Raw genomic sequence first — 20,417 nt, 5'->3', positions numbered from 1 at the left:
ATAAAAAAAAAATTCCAAAGGAGAAAGTCATTGAAGTATCACGAGACACCGGTATTTCCCCTGGTCTTCTCTGGGGAAGGGAATAAGGAAAAACAGCTGACAAAGGCTTACTCAGGGGCAGGCCCACTGCTAGTTGGTTCACATTTGTGAGGCTATTTCATTGTCACAAAAAACTCTGTGTCACCCCCAAGCCCCAGGAGTGGAAAGGGTTCCACAGAGATTAAGTTAATGTGCCCCAGGTCACACAGCTAGGAAGAGAGGTCTTTATACCCCAGGGTTATTTTCTTCCCTACATTTTCCCAATTTTTAAAATAGAAGCTGAGATCTAAAGCTCTGGCCCAGGACTTCTGATATACAGAGAGGCTCTCATGACACCTGCCTCTCATTTACCGAAGGCTACGTGCCCATCTCTCTGTTGGCTCTTGTCATTCTTGGGTGCGGAATATGGTGTATGGCCGAGGGTTAACATTTCTCTTAAACCTTAAGTGAGAAGGTCATGCTTTAAACTTGGTTCCATCTTCCATGGAAATCCAGCTGCTAAGTCATGGCTCAGAGGCTGTGGCCATAAGCCATGATCCTACTGGTACAGAAAAGGGAGTCTTGTGCCGACGAGGGGCTCATGTTTGGTGAGGGGAGGAAGGGATAAAGGACTGATTTGGAAAAAGAAGAGCCCACCACCTGGAAGCAACTCTCCCACAGTCTGTGGAAGTACAAGATTGTGTGTAGCCTGAGTTTTCAATTTTTAATCACACTATTTACCCGCTGCTAGAATCCATCTCCGTTTTTCTCCTGCCTACCCCCCACTCCCAATCTCATTCATTACTCCTACCCCCTCACAGATCTAAGCTCATTTCTTTAGAATAGTCTTTATTTCATTGTGCACTGGTTAAGTAGAAAGATCTTATAGATGTAAAAGACAGCATGTCATGTCCGGGCAAAAGGCATAAAATGGGACATATGGTCACCCTATATGTAGGGGACCAATTTCATTATTGGCCACACTTTGGAGCTACCACATATGACTGTGTAAGCAAGCACTGCGCAAGGATGTCCAGCCAGCTAAGCTGGGGCTGAAAACTGCCAATCTATGTGTCTGTCGAGTGGCATCAGTAGGGAGAAGTCCTGGTAGGAGGGAGGAGACGCCTTTTCTGATTTCCCCGGAGCGGGCACTGTGTGCGAGACGGAGCTGGACGTCCCGATGGCTGCTACGCTGAGTCCGAGAATGCCCTGGAAATGGGTAACAAGTACCATGTACTAGGAGCCTACTGGTGCTTATTCTACACTTTACCTACTTTCAGTCATTCAGTTCTTATCAAACGCTCATTTCATGTAACTTGCGAAAAACAAGGCACAGACAGGTAAGCTGAAGGGCGGAGGTGACACACACCGGCTGCCTGCACAGCCCACGCTCTCTGCACAGCACCACCATCCCCCTCGTCACAAGACACCCTCAGTGAGACTGCGCTCCATGCAGCCCATGTCACTGAGCCCCAGTACCCCCGTGCCTGCCTGCCTGCCTCCCCTGCTGGGGTGTGGGCCCCTCCAGGGGCTCCCCTGTGTGGCTCACCGCTGCGTAATAACCAGCACCGACAAATGACTGGCATTCGGCAAGTGCTCGTTCATATTGGTCCACGCTTGTTGTCACACACCCCAGCCTCTAGGACACAACTTCGTACCTAAGTGAACATTTCCAGATTCCTCCCAGCAGGGGGCCGGAGCCATGCTGGTCAGAAAGTTCCTAAGATTGGAGTAACACTCCAGAGGACAGAATCCTGGAGCCCCGCCACCTAACAAGCCCAGGAGCCTCAGACTTCTTCTGCTATTGACTTCTTCAGGCCCCCGGGGCTTGTCCACAAACCTATCAATTGGTAAACTTTCACTAACTGCCCACAGACGAAGCGCCTCCTCCTCAGTTTATTCTCCCCCCAAACCCAACTCATATTAACTGACTGCCTTACTTACAGGGTAAAATGCTATCGGTAAACAGCATTGACAGTAATACATATCACTAGTGTTTCACAAAGCACAACCTCCATTTTACAGATGGGAACATTAAGACGCGTGGCAAACTGCCCAGGGCTCCTTGGTTGCCTCCCTTAGCAATCAACAGGTTAAATACCTAGCAGTGTGCCAGCAGGAAGTTACAAAAATGGCCTCAGTGACAAGCGTTTTCACTTCTGTCACACTTCCGAGCTCACACAGCACATTCCCACAGATTGTTTCATTTTCAGCAAGGTAGCTACAGGTGAGGTAGCACCATTCCCATTTCAGAGATGAGAAACTGAGGCTCAGAGAGGTGAAGTGGTTTCCCCAAGGTTATGTGGCTACTCTGGGGCTTCTTCATCTATAAAATCAAGAGAATAACTGTGACCTCCCTCCTGACTCCATTTCCCCTGGGCCGCTATGAGGCTCAGCGGTGACACGAGCACAGTGCTGAGCCAGAGCAGGGGCTTACAAACAGCAGCGACTACGCTTAGGATACATGCGCCAGCCACGGCCAGTCAGAAAGCTGCAATGGCAAGAATCCTCTGGCCCCTTCTTGTTAACTGACAGCTGGGCTCTCATTTCAGAAACAGAATCAGAGAAGGGACCATGAAGGGCTCAGCCACAATGCAGCCGGGGACTCGAGGACGAGGCTGCGCGCTGCTGCACCCCACAATCGCCTATTTTGCTTCTGACTTTCCAAAATCTCCAAACAGAAGTGGGTCGGGGGTCCAGCCGCTGGAGAGAGGCCTCAGCGGCTGAGAGGGTGCAATGAGTGTAGCAGACCTGGCATTGTTTCCGTGTTCCCAGGGGGTCAGCAGCACAGATCAGCCCTTGTGGGCTCCCCAGGCAGGGCTGGGACAGGCCTTTGATTTCTCCCACTCTGGACTAGACGACTTGCTGGTGGAGCTGTGTGGAGTGTTTACTTTTTCCAACAACGGTGCAGGCTGAAGAAGAGGAGAAAACCTGGCCCTTTTCTCGGACTTGGCAGGCCAGGGTCCCCTTAGTAACCAAAATGCCCAAGCACCAAGCTCCAGGCAGGAGCTGGGGCTACACAGTTTCCTCTCACAGGACAATCTGCCCTCCCGGTGGCAAGGCCTCTTCCAAAGGCGCTGGCGTGGACTCAAGGGCCTTTCTGAAGCTCAGTGTCCCCAGGGAAAGAATCAGAGGCCAGCTCGGCCAGATGGGGCCTCATCCCTGAGGGGCTCAAGGAAACAAGCGAATGAAAGAGGCAAAAACAAAACCCCCCAAAACCTCACACTGGGGGTGAAGGTGGGAAGTGCTGCTGGGGAAGGAAATGGGACAGTTATTGGGTGCCAGGTCCTTTAATCCCGCCCATGCTCTGAGAGAGATCCTATCATCTCCATGGGAAGGAGGAAATGAGGCTCAGAGAGGTCAAACAGACGCCCCAAATCACACAGCTAGTGGGTGGCAGAGCTGCCTTCTGATCCCCGCCTGATTCAAAAGCCTAACTCTTTGTGAAGCTGTCCCCAAACCAATGCTCAGACTTCAGAACAAGTTCCTAGGTAGCGCACGCCATTATAGTAACCCTCTCAGGACCTGCTTTCTCTTTGCTGTTTGTATCATAACAACTACACATGCCTACTGTAAAAAAATGTGGAAGACAGAAAAGTTCAAGGAAGAGATGATGGTTGCCCTCATCCCTCCATTTGGAGAGAACATTTTGCTGTTTCCTTCTACATCCCTCCGCCCCAATCCCTCCTTTTAAAAGCACAGGTGAAACAATTCTAATGTTTCTTTCTGATTTTCTCATTTATTACCATATAAGCAATGCTCCATCCACTTCATTAAGAGCGCTGTCAAGATCATTACTAATTGTTACAAAATGTTTCACTTCATGGAAACAAACCCAGCCAAGCCCCTTCCGTTGGCTGTTATTTCCAGTTGTTAAGAAATTATTACATGTAATATTGTCATGAAATCTGTAGGCACAAAGCCTCGTGCTTCAGGACAGATTCCTAGAAGTGGAATTTACTTTCCACTTCTTAAAAAAGTGTCCCTCTCAAAGTCGACTTTGAGAAAGATAGCTTTACTTCCAATTATTTTAAAGTCATTTTACCCACAGCTTGTGTTTCCTACTCCAAGTGAAGAAAAATCAGCAAAGACACGAGCAGATGTCAAAATAGTCCTCCAAAAAGCCTACCCAATTAAAACGCTTGCTAGTCCCACGGCACACCGGGACGGCTCTCCGTAGCCTGTCCCACCAACACATTCCCTCTCTTTTTAGTTACAACATATGCCAAATCTCCTGCCAGCTGCAAACCGTCCCCTCACCAGACTCTATAGGCTTTTTCTCAGAATGAAAAAAAAACGAAAATACTGACATGCACACTAGCTTTCCAAATGGCATTTCTTGCACAGAGAAATACATAAAAATGGCATCTTCCCATAAATATTGTTAATCAAAAATGTCTTTCTCTTTATGCTTTGTCACAGACAGACTTAGCCTGACCCCTATCTTTCAGGACAGGGCGGGGAAAAATCATAGTAGGGGAGGTGGTGAGGGGCAGCCAAGAGGATATGTATGGGCTCTAATATAATGTCACCCCTGGATTGCCCCTTACCTCGTGGGTTGCCTGAGGCAATTCACTCACCCTTCCAAATAGCCCAGGTTTTCGTCTGTAACGTCGGCATCGTGACAAGACCCATCTCACAGAGCTGTGAGGATACGTGAGTATATGTAAAGGACTTCTACCAACAGTGGCTCTCCTGCCTGCCTGTCCCCTCTCCGGCGAAGGTTCCTGAGAACTCAGCCGAGCCTTGCTAACCTCACTCCAGAGCCTGAGGCAGCAGGAAGTTTGCCTTTCCCTGTGCTCCCCTCTGGTTATTCCTGCAACCACAGTCACAAGTCAATCTAGTTATTTATACAGGTATTCCATTCCTCCCCTAGTCTGTGGGCTTCTTGGGGTCACCAGACAGATGTCTGTACTGTCAGCCTGTACCCCCCCAGAGCAGGCAATTCCTGGATGGATGGATGAACGAATGAATGAACGAGACATAGTACAGCATACAGGCCAAGAGCATAGCATCCGGAAGCCAGTCTGAGTTCTAACCCAGCTCCATTTCTGTGTAAACTTGGGCATTTCACTTAATCTCTGTGCCTCAGTTTCCTCCTCTGTAAACTGGGGTTGATAACAGTGCCTACCTCACAGGCTGGTTATGAGGATGAAATGGGTTAACATTTTTAAAGTACTCAGAGTGGTGCCTGGCACACGAGCAGCTCAAGATAAGCATTTGTTAAATAAAAAGGAACGCTCTTTTGAGAGTGATGGGATTACTCTCTATCTTTATTGTGGAGGTGGTGGTTTCATGAACGTATAAAACTGTCAAATTTCATTGAGTCATACACTGTAAGTGGATGGTTTGCTGTACATAAATTACACCTCAATGAAGTTGATAAACACATCAGTACTGGGTCCAGAACATAGAATAAAATCACAATAGACTGTAAAAAATAACAATGCATCAATGATGGTGAATGAATGCTACACGACAAGATAATTTTTCCCAACGTACATTCTGATTTGCAGCTGTGTTTGGCTCCCTGGCTTCTTCCTTTTTTTGTCTAGCCCAGGACTTCTTTTTTTAACTTTGTTTTGCACTATGTCCTCTTAGGATAAAACATAAAAATCCACTGCCCCTAGAGATTCTGATATACCTCCCTACACAAAAATGGGGTCCATCTGAGAATCACTCTACTGTAGCCAGGAAGGCTTTATTAAGCCTTACTGTTTAAAGCTGGTTGTACGGAAACCGTGGGTTTCCCCCTAATACATAAAATACCAGCTACACTTGTTCTAACCACACCAGCCTGCCACCCAGATTGGGGTGATCCTACCTGTCCAGGGAAAGGATTGGGCAGCCAGTGACAAAAGAAAGGTAGGACTTAAAACCATGTCATAAAATGAAGAGCGAGGGTTTGCACTGGCAACGTCATCTGGGGGAACAACAGTCGTCAGGAACACATGGTGCCCCCTGGCTGAGGAAGCTGAGGGCTGGAGGTGGAGGATGGTAGCTGGTCCTCTACCTGGAGGAGCAGGGACCCAGCTTGACCGACCTCTGTGCCCTCGGCTGAGTGCTGGGCTCGCTGTCTAGGATGGAGGCTGTGGGTCGGTGAGGGGGCACGCAAGGAGTAAATGAGCCAGCACACAGTCAGTCTTTTCTGTTGTCCTTCCACCAGGACCATCGTCAGGGCAGAGCTCGGCCCTCTATCTCTGCATCTCCAGTGCCCAGTGACATGCCTGGCACAGGGCGAATGCTCACTAATTAGAAAATGAATGAAACACCGTGGCTGGATCCACTCTACTGGGAGGCAGGCCTGGCAGCAGATGTCCACGTAAGCCCAAATGGACGTCAGCCCCACGGAAGCAGATTGGAGCATGCGATGGGAATAACAGTAATGATGGCAATGAGAACAATCAGGTAAAATTATCATGATTCATTAGTGCAGAATTAATTCACAGTTGACACAGAGGGTAAGATAGGAGTTAACATGGTGGTTAAGATGACCATGGGTTCTGGAATGAGCCAGCCAGATTCAAGCCCTGCCTCTGCTACTGGGTAACCTCGGCAAGTTCTTGGCTTCTGAGCCTCAGTTTTCTTACCTATAAAATGAGGACAGTGCTACCTACTGCAGAGCTGTGTTGTGAGGGTTCAGTGAGATAACATGAGTAACGGCTTTAACAGTACCTGACTGTGGTAGGTGAGCAAAATGGAGGCTATAAAGAAGCGAGTTTCTATACTTGCAGTTTCAAAGTTACATCAATGAAATGGATTAGCGTTCCAAAGACTGTAAGAATGTAAATCCCTGATTTCAGACCAAACGTTGCTTTAAACTGCCACCAACTAGCATTCTCCTTCTGGCTATGTATCAGGAGCACGTGCCAGAGTCTCAGTCCCAGCTCTGCCAGTTACTACGGTGCCACCTTCCGCAAACCCTTTCACTTCCCTGCACCTCAGTTTCCTCATCTATATAATGAAATTAAAATAGTACTGATAACCCAGGATAATGGTTACCCTTGGGTCCGAGGAAGGATGACTACAAGGGGGCCCAAAGGCTTCTGGGGAGGTGGTGATATGTTGTTTCCTGATCTGGTGGTGGTTACACAGGTGTGCCTGCCTTGCTGTACACTTAGGATGAATGCATGTGTCCCTGTACATCTCGTATTTCAGTAAAATGTTGACAAAATAAGTGGTACAAACTTCACCAGACTGGTATGTGATTAGATGATATATGTATGTACTTAGGATAGAAGTCTGGTATAGAACAAGCACTGGGTATGAACTATCATTACTATGAAAAACAATATAGCAATAATCCTGATATAAAGGATTCAATCTAGAATATTTTCACTGTGAAAACATTTGTTTGCAAAGGTAGACACCTCCAGGACACATCGTTTCTGCAATCTGCTCTGTCCCCTCTCTAGGGAAGGGCCCAACGGCACCACTCTTGGCGCCTTCTGAGTGACACCTGCTTTGCTTTGGGACAGCAGCAGGAGCATAACTCAGCTGGACTGGCCTTTCGATTTTACCTTCTTCAACGTCTCACAGGACCCAGGGCAGGCTATTTAAACCTGGTAGAACGTCAGTTTCTCTACCAATAAAATGGGGCTATAACAAAATGCTACATAGAACTGTGAGAGGATTAAGCAAAAAAAAAACACACGAGGAGTATTTCTTTTGCCCCCATGTGGCCATGTTTCCACATGTCCCGGGCACTGGTCTTGGCTGCAGGAACGCCTTCTCCCTGCTGGAGTGACCCCGAGGCCTGTAAGCAGTCTCTACGCCGATGCCCAGCCAGCTCCTGAGACAGCACCTCTGAGACCAGCAACCAGGCCACCAAGCACAGGGGACGTCCGGTCCCGACCGACTTCCTGCAAGGACACTTTGCTTCAAGAGGACACAGAATCCTCTTGAACCGGCACCATCACACCCACAAAATGCTTTGTTTTGGCTCAAAGTCCCGTGTTCACCCCTTTATGAGAAAGGGACAACTGATAGGGCTCTGACATTATACTTTATGTCTCCCTTAAGGCTGACTTCTCAGCAGATTTTTTTCCAGTTTTGAAAGGTAGATGTGGTTAAAACTAAACCAAAAATTAAATCTTCATAGCTTGTTAATCCAAACTTTATCCTAACCGACTGACTGTCGCCGGGCTTCACGCTAACCTCATGTTAACCTCTTAGGCTAAATACAGTCCTGGTTGTGGGATGCACCGAGCCACAGCTGGCTTTCCAGGGGGGCCGCACAGGCCAGGAACTGTGTCGCAAACTCTGCGCCCATCATCGCACTGGCTCTCATAACAAAATGAGAGCTACTAGCTGACACGCTCCTCCCACAGCCCCACCCTCCACACTATCACTGAATGTAGGGCCCACGACACCCCTGTGGGGAGACAAGGAAACTGGGCGTCAGACAGGTAAAAGAGCACGTCCCAAGTCCTCTGGCTTCGAGGCTGTGGAGCTAAACACCGAACCAGCTGAACACCAACACCTTTGTATTGCCCAACTCATGGTACTAATTGCTCTGACATATTGTTTCCATCAGCAGACTGAGTAACTGTAACGCAATGGATGTTTGTTCCGCACCAACAGAAGAATAGAGCCCTTAAGGAGCTTGGTGGTTGGCCCAGACCTCATTAAAATTCCAGGGGAGAGGGTTTCCTACAAAGTATCAGACCCATTCGATGGGTGAGAAAACTGAGGCTGAAGAGATGAAATGGTTTGCCCATGTTCTTACAACTGGTGTTTGTCAGAGAAAGGATTTGAATCTGGGTTGCCACTGTTCTTTCCACTATACAGTACATATCAAATGTGCTCAAATGCATGCGCATATATATGAGTAGCACATAACAAAGAACAGCATGGTGGCCTCCTAGGAGGAAAGGAAAGAAATAAGAGGGAAAGTGGAAAGGACAGGAAGAGGAAAGGCAAATATTCAGGGAGTCGAAACTCTTTATTCCCTCCTGAAATCTCGATACACGGAGGGAAAAGTGACATTTCCCTGCCCTTCCTCAGGCCCCAAAGGTCACTGAGCTGCCAAGCAGTTGATAAACGTAGTGGTTTTTCTTTGGAGCCAGGAGTCACTGATTTGCTCCTTCCTGCTCCGCAAAATTAAAAATCTAAGCCCGACAGTTCAGAGGACCCCTGAAAACACCGCTGGAATTTCCCAGCGTGCTTTAAACAGAAACAGAAGCTTGGCAGGGGAGGGAAGTGCTGTAAGCACCTCACAGGTCAGGCCGAATCCACTCCTCACAAGGTAATAAGCACTGACTCGTCATTAACAAATCCAGAGATTTCCAATGCAGGTCAGCAAAGGGGCTATTTCTCCTTTCCTGACCATCCATCCACTGGAATTCATCCATTCACTCATTTGGTCAGTCATGCATCAGTCAGTCACTCATGTCAACTTTACGCTATGTGGTAAGGACAGTGAGATGACGACAACATAATCCTTAAACTCAAGAGGCTTCCCGCCTACTTGTGTGAGGGCATGGATGGGGAGTGGTGGGGTAAATGAGAACCAATCCACCTAAGACAGGGCGCAGGCGTATGCAGCAGGAAGGACCCCAGTCTGGTGGAACACCTCCGTTCACATGGAGCTTGCCAGGTCCCCTCGCCTGGCAGGTCCTGGGCTCGGGATCAGGAAATCCCAAGGTTAGCGTCCTGGCTCGCTCACTGATTCACTCACTAGCTGGGTGGCTTCAGACAAGGCACTTCAGCACTTCACCTCCTTGAGCATCAGCTTCCTTCTCTGAGATGGAGTTCATGATCCTGAGCTTCAGGATTGTTGACACTACAGCAGTGACGTGTTTCGCGGAGGGCCAGCCGGTCTCCTTCAGAGAGCTCTGTGCTGCCAGCTCCCCTGGGGGCCCACCACACATCCAGCCAGCACAGCCTCACCATCCAGCCCCACCCTTCCCTCAGAACGGAGGCACCAGCCCATGGACACCTCTAAGTCTGCTGGTGCTTTGCTTCCGACTGGAGCACCTTCCCCACTGCGGGAGACTCCGCTTCCTCATGTGTAAAAAGAGGACGAGGAAGGTGTGACACCTTTCACCACTGCTGCAGAGCACAGAGGAGAGATGAGGTGGCAGAGCACTTGGTAAAATGTGAAGGTGGCCCAGACATAAAGCGCCATGGTTGTGTCCACGCTGCAAGACCCTTCCTCACTACTCCCGCTGCCGTGACAAGCTGCCTTCTCCGGCCCTAAGTCAGGTCCAGTGGCAACATACACTTGGGCCTTTGATTAAAACTCATTTAGTGATATTTCTCATTGTTTCATGAATACCTGTCAATTTCCCGTAAAATAACTGTTTTAACCTTACTATATGCACATATACTGCAATCATGCTTATCATCGTCATCTATAAAGTACGGCAGACTTTTTAAATAGGATATTTTTAAATATATTATTCTGTCTGTCCTCAAAGCAACCTCATGGAATAGATATTATCATTCCCATTGTACAGAAGAGAAAACTGAAGCTCTTGCCCCAGGTCCAATAGTAATAATAGAGCTAGGACTTGAGCTTTGGACTGCGGGGCCCCAAAGCCTGGACCCTTGCTCCCTCTACTTCCTGGCTCAGCAAATACTGAGGACACTGACCAGGTCACAGGTGTCTCTTATCACAACCTTCATGGGTAGACTTGTCAGAGGGTAGACACAGAATAGCAAACAGACCTTAAAAGCAGGGCCAGTGTCATGTTTTTGTTTTGTACACACTAAAACACTTCACACAACAACATAATTGGGTTTGAATTCTAGGCCTTGTAATTATTAGCTGTGTGATTTTGGACAAGTTACTTAACCTTTCTGTGTCCAAATTCCATCATCTGTACAACATGAGCACAGACTTGTGAGAATTTAATAGTGAGTGTAATATATCTGGCAGTATTTCAAAAATAGTATCCATCCAATTTGAAACGATGAAACTTGAATTTAAGAGTTTCACTGGAGGTATAAGGAGATGTTGATTCCCTAGTCCCCAAATGGTTTGGGGTTACCCTCTCATAAAACAGGGCCTCATTCCTCCCACATAACTGCCACTTGCCATCATTCATTCATCACTAAGCACAGAAAACCCGGACTCCCATCTCCACCTGCCTTTTATTTGAAATGTCAATTTTTAAAGAGTGGAGAGGTTGGAAACCCAATTTAACAAGCACACTGAAACATTGTTTATTGCCCCCATAAACATGGCTTAGTGAGAATTACGGACTTAATCAGAGTGAACTTATCTCCCGGTGCAAAGGAACACTTTAAATTTCAGAAATGGCACCTTCACTGTGAAAATCTCTTAACTTTTCAAACAAACTACAGGGGGTCTTAAACATATGGGCAGTAAAGAGGTGGCCATTACTGTGATTTGTCTTGCCCAAGAGCCCAGGAGCCCTAAAGGTTCATAACAACTTTAAGATCTAGGAAAAATATTTGGAAAATCATATGCAGGAGACATGTCTCTAAAAACACCCAAAAGGTCTGCTGAGTGGGACGTAATGTGTGTGCAGTTGCTTGGGGCTGCCCAAGAGACAGGCCCCTGGAGTCATTAGAACACGGGCTATTCCATAAGCAGCAGCCCTGGGAGAGCACACCTCTCCTCCTGTGTGTAAGATGAAGCATTTAGCAATAGGTCACATTTGGTGACCTGCTTTGCAATAGAGAGGTGCTACCTAAATCCCAAAGGCTGTGAAATGGTTTGAGTGATTCCCCCCGCCCCCCAAAAAAACTATTCCAGAGAATGGGGTCCTGTGAACCCCAACTTCCCAATTTGAAGCTTCATTAGGGCATCTCTGCATCCGTGCAGGAAAGGTTTTCATAAAGACGCCCCATTTTGCAGAGAATGTATCAGCCTGGCTGCCAGAGGCAGGAAAGGCAACAGATATAAAATTTTATTATTTCAATACCCCAGTAGCAGCCAGGGGACTTAATGAAATCACCAAGATTTACAATCTGAAATAGCTATTGCACAGACAGATATGGTTAAGGGAGCTGCGCCCTCTGACCTTTCAACCCTTTGATCCTCTCCCAGCAGGTGGCCTGGAGCCCCCTCCGGGGCATCTTCCCTCCCTTCCGACACTACTGGATCTTGATGTGCAATAAGCCTGACCCTACACAGGTGACTCCCATGCTGCTTATCACCAGCAGCTGCTGCTAATGGAATGGCCAAAATCACTTGGCCTCGGGATTCTGACTCGGAGATGACGGGAGAGGAATCTGCTGTGCTCTGTCCGAACAGTGCTGAAATGATGTTCAATAATTCAGCCCCAAGTCCAGTCGTTTGGCAATGCTTAACAATGTCATTACCAAAAGCTGTCCTAGAAATGGAGCTCTGTCTCCTCTGATTTATACTTTGAGTTGGGAAAAGAAATACCTCTTAAAAATAAATCACAAATCTCAAAAAAAAAAAAAAAAAAAATCAACCCCGAAGTCCCAAATGCATCTCTCAGAACTTCCCTAAAACCATGTGCAGCAAATTTATACCAATGAAAATCAAAACAATTTTTGGAAACCTAAAATTGACTGTTTTCAGTTCCATGAAATTTCATTTAAAAAAGCCCATATGCCAAAATGTCCAAATTCTCTTATTTTTAAAAATTGGGATGACTTCCAAAATCATAGCTATCTTTTTCTTCCTTTTTGTTTCTTCTAAAGCTAAGGATGGGTAATGTGCATATGTACTTATCAAGCTTCATAATTTAACCCATTCGGCCAGTAGCAAATAGTTGCAATAAAACGCTAAAGAGGCAGGATATAAATTTATTATTACTGGATCTTTCAAAACAATTGATGCCAAGGTTTAACGTATTCTATTTGGTTAAAGACGTGTCCAGGAGTCCAGGCAGCCCCAGTATGAAGCTTAAGTTTTTTGTCAGATATTTGGGTTTACACGGAGGGAAGGATTTTTTTTAGGCAGGACACACAAACCACTCTGTGGAATGTTGGTAACTTCCAACCACAAAAGAAAACTTTAGTGCCACTTGATCACACTTAGAAAAGGTCCTGAGCCAATGCCTCCGATTCTAAACAGACATAATATACTGTTCCCACTCTGTACCTTCCAAGGCCTGAGCTTAGGTCATAAGGTCTGAATTCAATGGGCAAAGGAAAAACACACTCCTTTTGTGGCCTAAGTGGCATATATCTTAAATATTCAATTTTAAATGTTTGAAATCAGCTGAGAATCAAACAATATGTAAGGAGAGGTTTATAGACTTCAATTTCAGTCACACTTTTCTCTATGGATGATTAAGTGTAGTACAGATAGCAGTTTCTGGAGAAATGAGTTTAGCAGGAAAGAAAAGGTACGACGGTGACTGATCAGACTTTGGCCACTTTGTACAGAATTGTTATTAAGCTAGCTTCTTCAGAGATACCTATTGGAAAGACTTTACTGATACTCATATCTACCATTGAGTGAGGGTCTGCTAACGCACATGGAACTTAGGTCATATTGTTTCTTACTGTCACCACGTTAAGGCAGGTACCCCCATTTTGCAGATGAAGGTATTAGGGCACACACACACACAGAAGCACAGTGACTTGGCCCAAGTCACACACAGACAAATAAATGATAGAGCAGGGATTCAAACTCGGGCTTACTGCCTGCCCCCGAAATCCATGGTCCATCCACATTTTCCCCAACAAAAGCAAACCAAAAACAAACAAAAAACCCCAAAACAATAACAGGCAGTAATTTGTGTGGAAAACGCTGGATTTCATTTTGCCTACACACTGCCGTGGAGCACTTAAGAGCCTTCGGAATCAATTATTTTGGATCATTAGGAGGAAGTTTAATTTGGTTGACAAACACCCCTACTGTGGTGACCTCACATATCAACAACAAATGCCTGACGGTCACAAACCCGGACCATGAGTCTGTGGAGCATGGTGTTAAACAGAACCACATGTGCCCGGATTCCAAGTGGGATTTGACTAGGCCAAGGGTACCGCTCTTCAATCATCGCGCGGCTGGTCTCTGAGCTCCCACGACAGCCCCGCCCCTAATCACTTGCAAGGAGTTTATGAAGTCACCGGTCCTATGTGCTGTGCTCCGTCAAAAGTGCCTTTACGCTACTGTCAACTCTGAAAAAGCCACTCACTGAAAAATACAAAGGAGGTTGAAAAGAGGGCCGAGCCAACCTTAGGTAGTCGTCTTTTAGCTCGTTTTAAAGAAAAACGATCAGTTCTACATGCAGATACTATTGATACACATGTCCAGGAGTCCCCCCTTATCAGTGGCTTCACTTTCCCCGGTTTCAGTTACCCACGGTCAAGCACACTCTGAGACTACTAAATGGAAAATTCCAGATACTTTGGGAGAGAGAGACCACATTCACTTAATTTTTATTACAGTGTATTGTTATAATTATTGTTTTCATATGAGTTATTGTTGTTAATCTCTTACTGTGCCTATTTTATAAATTAAACTTTATCACAGGTCTGTGTGTAGGGGAAAAATATAGTCTATAGAGGGTTTAGAACTATCTATGGCTTCAGGCATCCACTGCAGATCTTAGAACAAATCCCCCGTGGATGGGGGGCTACTGTAAAAACTTCCATTAACTGGTACCTGACACATGGTGCGCACTAAATTTTCTCATTTACTCCTCATTAAAAACTCTTATGAAATCAGGAATCTACCCATTTTATAAACAAGGGGTGTGAGGCTCAAAGAGGCACCTTAACATCCCATCTACGAAACCTGCACGTCCCTCAAAGGGGCGCCACTTAGAAATTCTACGGCTCAAGTTCCACGTATACTGGTCGACTCTCATTCAATGGTCGATGTGACTACTAAGCATTTCCAACAGGCCTCTCTTAAGGATAACGTAAGAGCAGTTTTGTACCAAGCGGTCAGACTGTGGGATAACAACCACACCTCTATCCCGCTGCTAACCTGATCCCTCCTTTAAACAGAGGTGCGTGGTTAAAGCCACCTAGTAATGGGGGAGCTAGCAGAATGGGAATCGAGGTTCACAGAACTCTAGAACCCGAGAGTCCGTGCCACTCTGCGGCACAACTTCCGGCTTGCGGCTTCTTATCTTAATCTGACAGGAATCTGATTAGTTCAAGTTTCTCTTAGTAACAATTTATAAACTTTTACGTGTTCTTTGAAGTCAGTTTTAACATTGCTAAACGGAACTTACACACATAATGACTAGCTAAGTGATGATAGGAAAATTGGGAAACAAAAGCATCAATGATGGTTTCACATTTTCTACTGGGATTCTCCCTCATAAATTACTCAGTTCTTCTAATCTATAACAGAGGCTTATCTCATCTCACAAGAGAACATTTCAGTCACAACAAATTAGACTGAAAATGTACTGACTGCAAGAGATACTTAAATCAGCCAGAAGTACTTGTTCCCTTTGATTACATAAATTACTACTACAATTTTAAACTGTTTTATATTAACTAATTCCAACATTAGGGTAAGTGGCATTTAAGAACTGCACTCATTGTAAAAGCAGATGCCACTGTGAAGAGGAGAGCGCTTTCAGGAGACGGCCATCAGGCGAAACCCAGGAGCTCCGGGAGGCCCGAAGCTGAACAGAGCTGCCCGGTGCTCACTCTGAACGTGGCATGTGACAGAGCCTCACATGTGATGATTTTGCATGACAACAAATAACACACTAAGGAAATTACAGCAAAACCAAACTACTGTCCAATTACCTTTTTCTTTAGATGATAAAGCAGCACCAGGGTTTCACTGATCTAACCTTTGCCTCTTAGTGTTATTACCAACTGCAAAGAATAATGTTCTGTACAGTATTTTTAAAAAGCTCTTCACATCCATTATATCAGTTAATTCTCACAACTCTGTGACATGGATAATATCACCTTCATTCTCCTGATCAGAGAATGGAGCCATGGAGAGGGTAAGTAACCCAGCCTCGGTCACCAGGGTACTTGAAGCTTTTCTCTGGAGGAATATGAGCCGCCAGATGCGAGCGCTCCTTTCCCCTCACCACAAACCCCAGTGCATGGCACAGAGGTCGCCCTGAGAAGGAAAAGCTCTGGCAAAGGAGGGAGCCTCTGCCAGGCTGGGGGCAGGGCTTGGGATAATCCATGCAGCCCAACGGGAGGGTGCAGAGACCAAGCTCTGGGGGCTCAGGGCTGTGTGCACAGGATTTTACTTCTCTGAGCCCCAGCTCCCTCATTTGTAAATCTAGGTATCTCCTACTTGGCCAGAGAGATGCTGAGAAATGCTCAAAAGTGACAACCGGTCAAGTGCCTGGCCCAGAGTTAGACACTGAGCAAGGACTCAGAAGTTGCAGCCTCATCCCGGGCCTTTCCCTTTCTTGCTAACACTCTCCTCATGAACCTGTGACAAACTACCAGGTATGGGATTCTTCATGCACGTGTTGCCTTCTTACAAAGCAGGAGCATGATTACTGAGCATTAACAAATAAACCTCCCATGGAATTTCTCAGTTCTTATGACACACAAGTCACCTCTGATAATGGGATATAATCATGGCGCACGGTTCGCACCAACCTGAGCATTAGCAAGCGTGCCCTATACCTTCCCACTGCTTACCTGTGGAGTCCTGCAAAGAAGCAAACGGTAAACAAGAAACACTCTTATTCACAATGAAACTGTTTAAAAACAAATATCCTCAAAACCGAACAAAGAGGACTGAGGACTTTCTATGCCAGAGGAAAAATGAAAGGAAAAAACTAGTTCACATGGTGCCAACTCATTTGACAGGAACTCGGGTTCTTTGAGAGGCAAAGAGGGAAAAAGAGTTACTTTTCTTGTCTGTAAATGAATAAATCCTGTTCTTTTGCATAGAAGCCTCATATTAGACCAGGAGCCCCACTGCAGATACCAAGGTCGCCCTGGGTGCCAAGGACCAAGAGGAGCTTTAACTTGGCACCTGGATGCTGTGCCTGAGTGGTGGCTCGGTGGAGTTCCCAGCACTTGGTGCATCTGCAAAATCAGGCTTCCGGGCGCCTGGGCTAAGCCTAGATCAGGACGGTGACAGAGAGGGGACTGCTGTGAGCGTGGCCCTGGTCCTGGTGCACCCACCACAGACCCCCTGAAATTGCACTGGGTCCTAGGTCTCACTCCCCTGCCCTCCTGCCTGGAACTGTCACTTAGTATATAACCTAAAGGTATATCCTCAAACTGGGCTGTAGAAAGAATATCTAGTTCATAAAAACTACTTGAAAATAGAGAAGAAAAGACAAAATCCAGTAAAAGTGGTGCTTAAAACCTCAAAGAGAGTCATCACTACAAACACTTCTGCCATGGCTTGGTAGCGAGGGAACCCACCGGGAAGCCTGGGTGTGGGACGCTGACACATCTGAATTTTATATAAGTGGTTGTGGTGTGTGATTTACTTCAGAATTACCTTGATCTTTACAAATCTCAATTTACTTTATTAAGGCGGTTAAGCAGGTTCGCAGCATTTTATATGGAAGGACTGCTTCCAACGGCCCAGAAGGAGAAGGCCTGCCCATGTCCCTCCCCTGTTTACACACTTCAATGGCTCTCCATTGCCCTGTAAAGTTCAGACTCTTTCACAGGCTCACAAGGCCCCTGCCTGCCTGCCAGCCTCGGTTCTCCTCTCCCCCTCACCCCCTTCGGCCTCAGGCTCCTCTCAGACCCTGAACTACTCAGACTTCCTGGAAAACTCCATGGGCTACACTGTAAGTCTTTGTAGATGCTGTTCCCTGTCCCCTGGCTGCATTCTTACTTACCTGTTAGGTTTCAGTTTAGGCATTCCCGTGTGCTGAGAAGCACAGCCCTCAAGGCGAGGTTTGGTGTCTCCCCTACCAGAGCCCATGGCACCCCGAATTCACTGCCGTTACTTTCTACTCGTCTACATCTGCTCTAGACAAAATTCCATCAGGTCAGGGATTATGCCAACGTGTATTCACTATTAGACTTGGAGTACGAGGCCATGCCTGGTACACAGAAGCCTCTCAAACTACGACTGTAAAGGGATGTTTACTGCCTCCCTACCACAGGCCAGACGCTGGGATACGCTGGACATATACAGCACTCCCTTATCTAATCTTTACCACACTCCTCAGAGATGGGCACCAACTGCTATTACAGATGAAGAAACTAAGATACAGAGAGAGAGCATGCTGCCAGCAGTCACTACAGCAGGGGCGGGGCCAGAGGGGACTGGGAGGCATTTAGCAAATCCTAGAGAAGCGCCACTCCCACCCCTGAACTACCTCTCCAGCACTGAAAACCAGGAGAAAATAGGGCGGGTACAAAACAAGTTATCAGTTGAAACTCTCTTTCCCTAGAAATGAGGCTGATGAGTATGACCCTTGGAGCCTAAAAGTCCCTGAAAAACGATTTTAAAGCCATCAACTTAACAATGTCAACAGCTTTAAGGCCACTGAGGAAACAGAAACAGCAATGGTTGATGAATGTTTGTTGAATTCTTTATGTGCCACACAGTGCTAGGCACCCACTAACCATTCTCTCTCTGGATCCTCCAATAATCCTACAGGGGAGGTACGGCCATTGCCCTCATTTTACAGGTGAGAAAAAAGTTCAGCGGTCACTTACCTTGCCCAAGGTCACACAAGCAGAAGTAGGGCAGCAGAATGCAGCGCCCACATTCTAACTGCGCCCCTACACTGGGCCTAGGTAGAGCTTTGTTTACAGGCGAACCTGAGTCTCCATGTGGAACTGTGTCATTGCTACTGCCTTTCCTTCCTCCTTCCTGGCTGTTCTGCCACCAGGAAGAGATGTCATAAAATACCCTAATGTCACTCTGAGGCCTGTACACACAGCGTTGTTTGTGAGGCTTAGACAGCAAGGGCTTCATGTATCAAACAGGAGAAACACCAGCGACCAGACATGGCCGGGCCCCTGCTCCCACACACAGCACAGAAGAGGGGCTGCAGAAACATCTCCCAAACTAAGCCGAGGTTGAGAGAATAAAAGGAAACAGTCACGGTGTAATCGGGCCCCACTCTGGTATTTCCTAGCTGCCAGCGAACATGATCATTCTCTCCAAGAAGAAACCAGGCCTGTGCCAACACCCTTGCCTATCCTGCTCACGAGACTCCAGTTAGTGTTTGCTTAAATGAGAGAAAGATATAGAAAGACCGAGGAGGGATCAGAATGACGGTGAGCTATAACCGTGTCACGTTGGAAGGAAGGCGGTCACTTTAAGGGGACCTGCTTACCACCTGACAAACTGCAAGGGCGCCCTGTAAGAGCACGGAGACTAGAATCAGGTCTTTCCTCAAAATAACCTTTTTTTCAAATGAGAACACTAGGTTATAATTTACATTCCTTTCTGTGCAACAAATTTGAATGTCATAAAAATGGTTAAAAAGTCTTCCTATGGTAGCTTTTTCTAAACTTTTATGAACATCTGCCACATTCATTTGAAGTTTAAAAAATTCTGGCACATATGCAAAGGCATAATAAGGTGCCTATAGCTTTCAAGAAAAAATAACAAGACAGTCAAAAATAAGCTTTTTGCTGAATTGCCAGTAAGAAAACTAGTACGGGAGAGGAGCTGGGCCTTCCCGAGCTCCCTCCTTAAAGAGCTCTCCCCTGGCCAGGTACGAGCTCCTCCCCGGCATTACGGCGCACAAACGGCTCCTGGAAGAACTCTCGCTGGCAGCACCCCTCTCACCTGAAGGGTATGATAGAACCAGGTAAACCCAATCAGAAAGCACGACTAGAGCACTCGGAGTCAGAGCTGAACTCACGAGAGGAGATGGGAAGACTAAATTCCAAGAACTGGTAGTTCATGGCGACCTAACGCACTCAGGAAGTGCTACTTTGTTCAGAAAGGGTCTTAGCTGGCTTCAAGTGTGGGGCGACTACTATTTTTCCTTTTCTTTTAGTGCTGACCACACAGGAGTTGGGCACGGCAAACCCCTCCTCTAGTTTAGCCAATCCATAGGGCTGAGACCTTATCTTGGCCTGTGCTTCCAGAACTTTGTCACTTAAAGCCTTTTAAAGTCTGGGCACAGTGCACTTGACCCATTCGGCTAAGCGCCAAAGTCATCTCTGGATTTAGCTTCAAAATTTAAGCATGTTTTACTAATAAAGGGCCTTGTTTTAAATTACTTACAATCATAAAAAAATACTCCATCCATCTTTAAGTAAAATCATGGTGCTGGGTTCTCTGAAAACAGCGACACCTGTCGGCAGGCTCTAAGAGTGTTCCGGATTCCAGCTTTCCAAGCACGCCCTCAATCCATCTTTTCAGAAAGCACCTGCCTGGTGCCCAGCTACGTGCTGAGGACACCACAGTAAATGAAGCACAGTCCTTGTTCCCAAAGGACTCCTGGTCCAAGGGGTGATGAAGAGGAACAGGGAAGCAAGGGGACCCAGAGCAGGAGGTACAGTAAGTGAAAGACGATGACAAAATGGGAGAACTTCTTGGACGAGCTGGAGAAGGGTTCGCCATGCAG

General features: G+C 46.7%; 1 protein-coding gene across 17 annotated transcripts in view; it reads right to left on the bottom strand.

The window, feature by feature from the left end:
* Positions 1-20,417, bottom strand: part of DENND1A (DENN domain containing 1A) — a 472,628-nt gene that overhangs the window by 177,780 nt on the left and 274,431 nt on the right. The gene's annotated exons all lie outside the window — the stretch shown is intronic.

Source organism: Rhinolophus sinicus, chromosome 16 (genome assembly GCF_057876585.1).
Source record: "Rhinolophus sinicus isolate RSI-liver-muscle chromosome 16, RSI-T2T, whole genome shotgun sequence".
In the NCBI taxonomy this organism is placed as follows: domain Eukaryota; kingdom Metazoa; phylum Chordata; class Mammalia; order Chiroptera; family Rhinolophidae; genus Rhinolophus; species Rhinolophus sinicus.
This window is presented reverse-complemented; position numbering and strand designations above follow the sequence as displayed.